We start from the raw sequence: 8,298 nt of genomic DNA on the forward strand, positions 1-8,298 counted from the left end.
GACTTGGAATGATTCACTTAGTTTCATTCCTTCGGCATGGATGTCGCTAAGTATGATCTGAAGTTCTTGAACTTGGGATATGACAGTCTTGTTGTCAACCATTTTATAATCCAAAAAACGACCGACAATGAATTTCTTCGTGCCGGCATCTTCAGTTTTGTACTTTGTGTCCAAAGATTCCCACAGTTCTTTTGTAGACTTAGCATTGCAGTACACATTATATAATGTGTTATCCAGTTCATTAAGCACATAATTTCTGCATAAGAAATCAGAATGCTTCCATGCATCAACCGCAGCCAATTTTTCAACATCACTGTCTTGCTCGCTATATGAAGGCGCATCTTCTTTGAAAAATTTAGCCAGATTTAATGTTGTCAGGTAAAAAAGTATTTTTTGTTGCCAACGCTTGAAATATGACCCATTAAACTTTTCTGATTTTTCCCCGGTCGTATTCGAGAGTGTGGTACCAGAAGTTGCCATTTTTGAAACACAACCAGAAGATCAACGGTAAGAAGGAATAGAAACAGAAACAAAATAATAATAGAAATTCGTTTTAAGATTGTTGTTTCTAGAGTTTGAATTCACTCCTTCGAAAACAATCGGACAGAATTACCTGAATGCAGGAATTGATCAACAGGATCAGAAATTGTAATTCGAGCCCACCGACTTCACGATGCTTCCCCCTTCCAAAGACTATTGGTACCCCTTGGGGCCCAAACCCAATTCCAAACTTCCACCTTATAAACCACACCAAAGTTTCCTAACTTTCCTATGTGGAATAAGTGTTTGGCAAATCAAATTCTTCCATAATCCTTAGTTTATGTGGGTTACTTTAACGCTTAATATTTCATTCAATTTTAAATGGTTTTCGATAAATAAATATATCACGTTAATCATCTCGCGGAGTAGAACGTGAATATGCTAGGTCCCGTATTATTTAAAAGGTGGGTCCCACTGAAATTTGGGCTCAAAGTTGACCCATTAAGCCATTTTTTCCAACAATCCCCCACATGAATGAAATATGTTGGCCTTTATTCCAAACGATAACATCTGATATGTTTTTTCAAAGAAAAAATTGAAGAAGACTGCATCGGGATAAGATTGTTGTTTCTAAAGTTTGAATTCAATCCTTCGAAAACAATCCGACAGAATTACCTGAATGCAGGAATTGATCGACAGGATCAGAAATTGTAATTCGAGCCCACCGACTTCACGATGTGTCCTTAAAACGAATTTGCTGCCTTCAATGGTGCTAAAGGCGTCCAGCAATCGTTTCCCAGGATAGAACGAATTTTTCGTCTCCTACGGAAGTAGCACTGCAGTCTGTAGGAGTTCCAACGAACTCAACGAAGTGTTTTTGACTTCGAGACAATATCAGAACGAGAGAGAGGGAAATGAGATTTAAAGCACAGAAAGTTTGCAATGAAAATGGTGTAAATTTTCTGGTAGAAAGGCTGGTTATTTATAGACTTGTTCATGGCCATTCGAACAGTCATCACCTTTCAGACAAGCCTCAAAAATCCGAACAGACATACTGTTCTTAAAAGTCGTGTCTGTTAAGTCGGTTAACAGTCAGCTAACAGTCGACTGTTTGATCGGTAAACAGTCGAAACAGTCGACTGTTAAAAGAAAATAAAACACCCGGAATAAGCCAAAATTTAAATTTCATTTTGTACCTAAGAATTTGATTATTTACAATTTGGCCCAAAATTTTAAATAAATTTTGTCCAAAAAGTTAATATAGTGTAAAGGTCGACCCGGACCGGGCCCAGGCCCGTGCTCGTGCCGTGCCGAGCCGAGCCGAGCCGAGCCGGCGCGCGCGTGTGGGTTTATGATCGAACCCAATAGGATATAGGTCTTCCCCCTTCCAAAGACTATTGGTACCCCTTGGGGCCCAAACCCAATTCCAAACTTCTACCTTATAAACCACACCAAAGTTTCCTAACTTTCCTATGTGGGATAAGTGTTTGGCAAATCAAATTCTTCCATAATCCTTAGTTTATGTGGGTTACTTTAACGCTTAATATTTCATTCAATTTTAAATGGTTTTCGATAAATAAATATATCACGTTAATCATCTCGCGGAGTAGAACGTGAATATGCTAGGTCCCGTATTATTTAAAAGGTGGGTCCCACTGAAATTTGGGCTCAAAGTTGACCCATTAAACCATTTTTTCCAACAATTACAAGCATGATAAAAGACACGGATAAAGTTTGAGAAATGTAACATACAAAATCTCAGGACCTTCTTACGTGTGAAGTTAGAAACTTTTCACCATTTAGCTAGGAGGGTTGATCGCATGTAACATGCTATCCATACTATAGTCTTTCGAGAACTCGCTGATAACAAACTCAGGATTTATTGACACTTGATAGAGGTTAGAGTCCTCAGTTCTTAATAGTAAACCCAAATTTTCTTGAGGAATTTCTTTTTGGATCCATGTTTGAACATTATACTTTCTCAACCTCTCTAATTCCATAGCCACTTCTTTCATTGTAGGCCTTTTTCTCCCATTTAACTTGAGGCATCTTTTAACAAGCTCAGCCACCGCATGAAGTTGCTCTAAACTCCCTTCCCTCAGAACTCTTGGGTCGAGAATTTTGAATAGATGATTATCCTTCAAGGATAAAATGAAATGTGTGGCCAGGTGACTTACTTCTCCTGGTTTTTCACCGGAAAGGGGTTTTCTTAATGTCATTAGCTCAGCTAGAACTACTCCAAAGCTATAAACATCACTTTTATCTGTCAACTGGCTTGTTTGGAAGTACTTAGGATCCAAATAACCTAAGGTTCCATGGACTAGAGTAGTTACTTGATTTTGATCAACAGGAACCAATCTTGAAACTCCGAAATCTGATATTTTTGCGGTATAGTAATTATCTAATAGTATATTGGGAGATTTGACATCTTTATGAATAACTGGGCATTGTTGCTGCAGAATGAAGATAAGCTAATGCACCAGCAGACTCTGCAGCAATTCTCAAACGATTTTCCCAAGAAAACCAGGGCATTCCCTCACTATTGTGGATATGGTAAAAGAGTGTACCATTAGAGACATATTCATAAGCCAACAAAGGTATTTCTGTCTCCAAACAACATCCCAGTAGCTTCACAACGTTTCGGCGATTGACTTGAGTCAAGATAATTACTTCATTGATAAACTATTCGATTTGGCCCTGATCCATCATTCTCGACTTTTTAATTGCAACAATATGTTTATCACTCAGAATTCCTTTATAAACTGTACCATAACCACCACGGCCAAGGATGCGATCTTCAGCGTAGTTTTTGGCTGCTTTTTCTAGCTCTTCTGCAAAAAAGATTTTAGCAGATTCCATACTACCCTCATTTGATGAAAATTGCTGCTTCAATAGCAAACCACCATTTTGCCTGAAAAATTTCTCTCTCAGTTTAATAAGCTTCCTTTTTTGAATGCCAAAGAATAACCAAGTAATACCAATTATCAAGGTCAACTGAATATTTTGGTTTGACATGCAAATTGAACTAATTAGCGATTGATCAAGCTGTAGTTCGACTATTTTTAGTCAGATGCTCATATGATTCCATATTTATTTTGTTTGCTTAACACAATTAATGCTCTGATGACTAATACTTTCGAATGTCATACATAGGAATAAGACGCACGCCATACTATAAATTGTTAAACAAAATTCAGATGGATCAACTTTCTTTCTCTCACAACAAGCATGGGTGATCTCAATAACTTTAAAGTAAGTGTTTAATTGAATTCATTTATAGTATTAATCAGAGCCAGTCCTGAGGCAAGGCGAATGAGGCCTGCGCCTCAGGCCCAAACTCCAGAGGGGCCTTATTTCTTTGGCCTAATTTCTTTTTTTTTATTTGAACAATGGCAGTCCAAAACTCTCAAGCCCATTATATATCTATAATCCATTGTCTGTTTACCCAAAATACCCAAAATTCCCAAATTGAAATCCCATTTTTGCCAAACCCTTGTCTCTTTCTCGACTTTTCCTTCCAGATCCAGAATTCCAATCAGGGCCGGTCCTGTGATTGTCGAGGCCTGAGACGAAGTCCGTAAATTAGGCCCCCGACAAAATCAACATAAATGCAAAATTCAACGATATATTATGTCGACGAAAACTGTAGAATTACACCTTCAAGAATTCCACTGTCACAACTCACGAATCAGGAACAAAAATTTAACATTAAACGCTAATACAAATATGAACATTATCATCAAACTTAGGGAAATAACAATTGCATAGGTGCACATTTAATCAAACGTGGAGAAATAACACATTTAATAAGAACTAATCACCAATTCACCATTAAAACAGTGTCATCAACAAAATAAATTAATTCAAATTAGTATACTGGTTGCAGAAACTGAAGTTATCTTTTCTTGAGTTCATTGACATAATAATATCTCAAGTTCTCAATTATGTACTCTCACCCCTTACCTGTCATTCTATTAAACTAAGTTATGTCAAGAACTCTAGCACCATTTTCTTCTGGCAAAGACCAAAAAATGGAACAAAATTAAACCTGAATCTGACTTCTCTTTCTAAGTTGTCGACATAGTTTTATTAAGATCGACAATACATCTTTCCAATGAGCATATCGCGGTTTTGAGGATATACTCATTTCATTGACATTAAAACTAATAAAATCAAATTATTAATTAAGTCCGATTTTCTTTATGACTTGACCAAACAGGTTTCAATTGGGAATTTCATATTGCAGTTTCTTCAAATTAAGGACAGTTCCAAGCTCTATTTATCCCAAAAAAGAAAGAAATGAAAATGACAACATATGATATATGAATATAAATCAAAATTTCTCTCCTCTATTCACTAATACAAAAGAAATACTTACTAGATCCCTAACATGGAAGTTGAACACAATGGACGAGACGACGATTCACGCACTCACATCTCAATTCTCATGCCTCTCTCCAGACTCCAATTAGAGTGAACCCTAGTCCCCACCGACCCACGGCCCACATACTACATATATAGAATAGAAAAAAGACCATTTATCAATTAAAATCAAGCCATCAAAGATTAGAAATTATAATAAGTAAATGGTAAAAGAGTTTAACTCACTAGGGAACTTGAGGTCAACTCACTCGTTCGACAAAAAAAAAAAATGCTCAAGCATTAGACAGAAGCGATATGTCAGATGAAACCCAGGTACAAAGAGTGTTTGAAAAATCTATGAAGATGAAATCTGGGATTATGGAACTGGAAGACTGGCACTGGAAGCAAAGCCGATCCTGAGGCCAGATAAATGAGGCCTGCGCCTCAAGCCCAAACTCTAGAGGGGCCTCATTTCTTTGGCCCAAATTTTTTTTTTATTTGAACAATGGCAGTCCAAAACTCTCAAGCCCATTATATATCTATAATACATTGTCTGTTTACCCAAAATTCCCAAATTGAAATCCCATTTTTGCCAAACGCTTGTCTCTTTCTCGACTTTACCTTCCAGTTCCAGACTTCCAGTGCCAGTCTTCCAGTTCCATAATCCCAGATTTTGGGCCCGTTTGGCACGACTTTTACTTTGGCTTTTGCTTCTTGTAGAAGAGCTTTTGGAGAAAGTTATTTTAGTTTTTGTTTGAAAATTAATATTTAAAATCACTTCCCATTCCGGAAGTGCTTTTGGAGGAAGCCAAAAAAATCAGCTTCCTCTAAAAGCTCTTATAACCTCCAAAAGCACTTTAAACAAAAATAGCCAAACGGTCCAAAAACGGCTTTTGGCTCTCAAAAGCTCCTTTTGGCTTTTCAAAAGCCATCCCAAACGGGCCCTTCATCTTCGTTGATTTTTCAAACACTCTTTGTACTTGGTTTTAATCTAACGCATCGCTTCTGTCGAGTGGTTGGGCTTTTTTTTGTCGAACGAGTGAGTTCGAGACTTCGAGTTCCCTACTGAGTTAAACTCTTTTACCATTTACTTATTATAATTTTGAATCTTTGATGGCTTGATTTTAATTGATAAATGGTCTTTTTACTATTCTATATATGTGGTATGTGGGCCGTGGGTCTGTGGGGACTAGGGTATACTCTAATTGGAGTGTGGAGAGAGGCGTGAGAATTGAGACATGAGTGCGTGACTCGTCGTCCTGTCCATTGTGTTCAACTTCCATATTAAGGATATGGTAAGAATTTCTTTTGTATTAGTGAATAGAGGAGAGAAATTTTGATTTATATTCATATATCATATGTTGTCATTTTCATTTCTTTCTTTTTTGGGGGATAAATAGAGCTTGGAACTGTCCTTAATTTGAAGAAACTGCAATATGAAATTCCCAATTGAAACTTGTTTGGTCAAGTCATAAAGAAAATCGGACTTAATTAATAATTTGATTTTATTAGTTTTAATGTCAATGAAATGAGTATATCCTCAAAACAGCGATATGTTCATTGGAAAGATGTATTGTCGATCTTAATAAAACTGTGTCGACAACTTGGAAAGAGAAGTCAGATTCAGGTCTAATTTTGTTCCATTTCTTGGTCTTTGCCAAAAGAAAATGGTGCTAGAGTTCTTGACATAACTTAGTTTGATAGAATGATAGGTAAGGTGTGAGAGTACATATTTGAGAACTTGAGATATTATTATGTCAATGAACTCAAGAAAAGATAACTTCAGTTTCTGCAACCTATATATTAATTTGAATTAATTTATTTCGTTGATGACACTGTTTTAATGGTGAATTGGTGATTAGTTCTTATTAAATGTGTTATTTCCCCAAGTTTGATTAAATGTGCACCTATGCAACTGTTATTTCCCTAAGTTTGATGATAATGTTCATATTTGTATTAGCGTTTGATGTTAAATTTTTTATCTTGACTCATGAGTTGTGACAGTGGAATTCTCAAAGGTGTAACTCCACAGTTTTCGTTGAAATTCTACTTCTCAAGTAAGCAATGGCTTGTCCTAACTTGTTATTGAAGAGATTGAAAATGTTTGAAACTTTGTCAGTTTATATAATTGCGGCCTGGACGGCTTAGATGATTGATTGTTGTAGGATAAACAATTGCACAAGTGCACATAATAACTATATTGAAAACTCTAACTGTAAGATGATTGAGATATTTTGTAATTTTTTTTTAGTTTATAATATAAATCTTTTCTATAACATATTTGGTTGTTATTTTAATGTTAGTTTTTTACGTTAGCAATGGGTCACATAATACATCGTTGAATTTTGCATTTACGTTGATGTCATCGAGGGCCTAATTTACGGACTTCGCCTCAGGCCTCGACAATCACAGGACCGGCCCTAGTATTAATTAAGCATAAAAAAGGGGGAAGAACTAGTATATCATATGCATAGGATGTAAACATATCATTCTATCCCATCAAAAAGAAAAAAATATATATGTTTTTAGTTCATAAAAATGTTAGGAGCTCTTTCATTGCTAAAGTCAAGTTTTTTTGGCACAGAGCAATTGATATCCTATACTTCGTACATCAGAAACAAAACTAGAGAATCACTTCCGAGTGTTACTATTTTGAAATAGAGCCGTGCTAGGCTTACAGAACTAGGATGCTGTCAGACACACACATATGTTGGGCCCATGTAATTTTTTATTTTTAAATATATGTGGGGCCCCTGCACAATGAGGGCCCTGTAAATGCCCTGTGAGAAATGCCCTTTCTCTTCGAAATAAGGACAAGTGTGCCATTGAAAGACTCATTTTGGTACCCTACTTTAGAAACTCCCTTGACTGGTGAGTTTGGTTCTAGTTTTAACCTTTTTCTTCTACTTTGGTGATAGTTCTGCTACTTATTGTATTACACTATGAGAAATTTATCACCAACGACTCATTCTGTTACACTAATTTAGAAACTCAATTGACGGCTGAGTTTGGTTCCAGTTTTAAACTTTTTCTTCCACTTTGGTGATATGTAGTACACTGTTGTTCTATTTATTATATTATACTGTGAGAAATTTATCATTCTTGCCATAGAGAGAGAGAGAGAGAGAGAGAGTTTATCAATTAAAGGTACCTAAAGAGAACTTGATCACTGGAAATTGTGAAATCTGATAATTGCAGCCACGGCAGTCTTTTCTTCCATCCCCAAGGTATCCCCTCGGGAAAGAGCAGTTATAACTACCTGGAGTATTAGTGCAAATTCCTTGTGGATCGCATGGATTATTCTTGCATTTGTTTATGTCTGGCAGACAAACAAGGGTAATCATTTAGTATAAAAATTGAGCTGATAAATTTCTTCCTTGTAGAATAGATAAATTATGGCATAAAAGCAAGACTCTAACCTTTGCAGCCTGGATCAAGGTACAGATTGCCCTCATA

General features: G+C 36.3%; 1 pseudogene; it reads right to left on the reverse strand.

The window, feature by feature from the left end:
* Positions 1 to 2,268: 2,268 nt before the first annotated feature.
* On the reverse strand, positions 2,269 to 5,504 carry LOC111407075 (annotated as a pseudogene).
* Between the last annotated feature and the right edge of the window lie 2,794 nt (positions 5,505 to 8,298).

This window comes from Olea europaea, chromosome 12 (genome assembly GCF_002742605.1).
Source record: "Olea europaea var. sylvestris chromosome 12, O_europaea_v1, whole genome shotgun sequence".
Taxonomy (NCBI): domain Eukaryota; kingdom Viridiplantae; phylum Streptophyta; class Magnoliopsida; order Lamiales; family Oleaceae; genus Olea; species Olea europaea.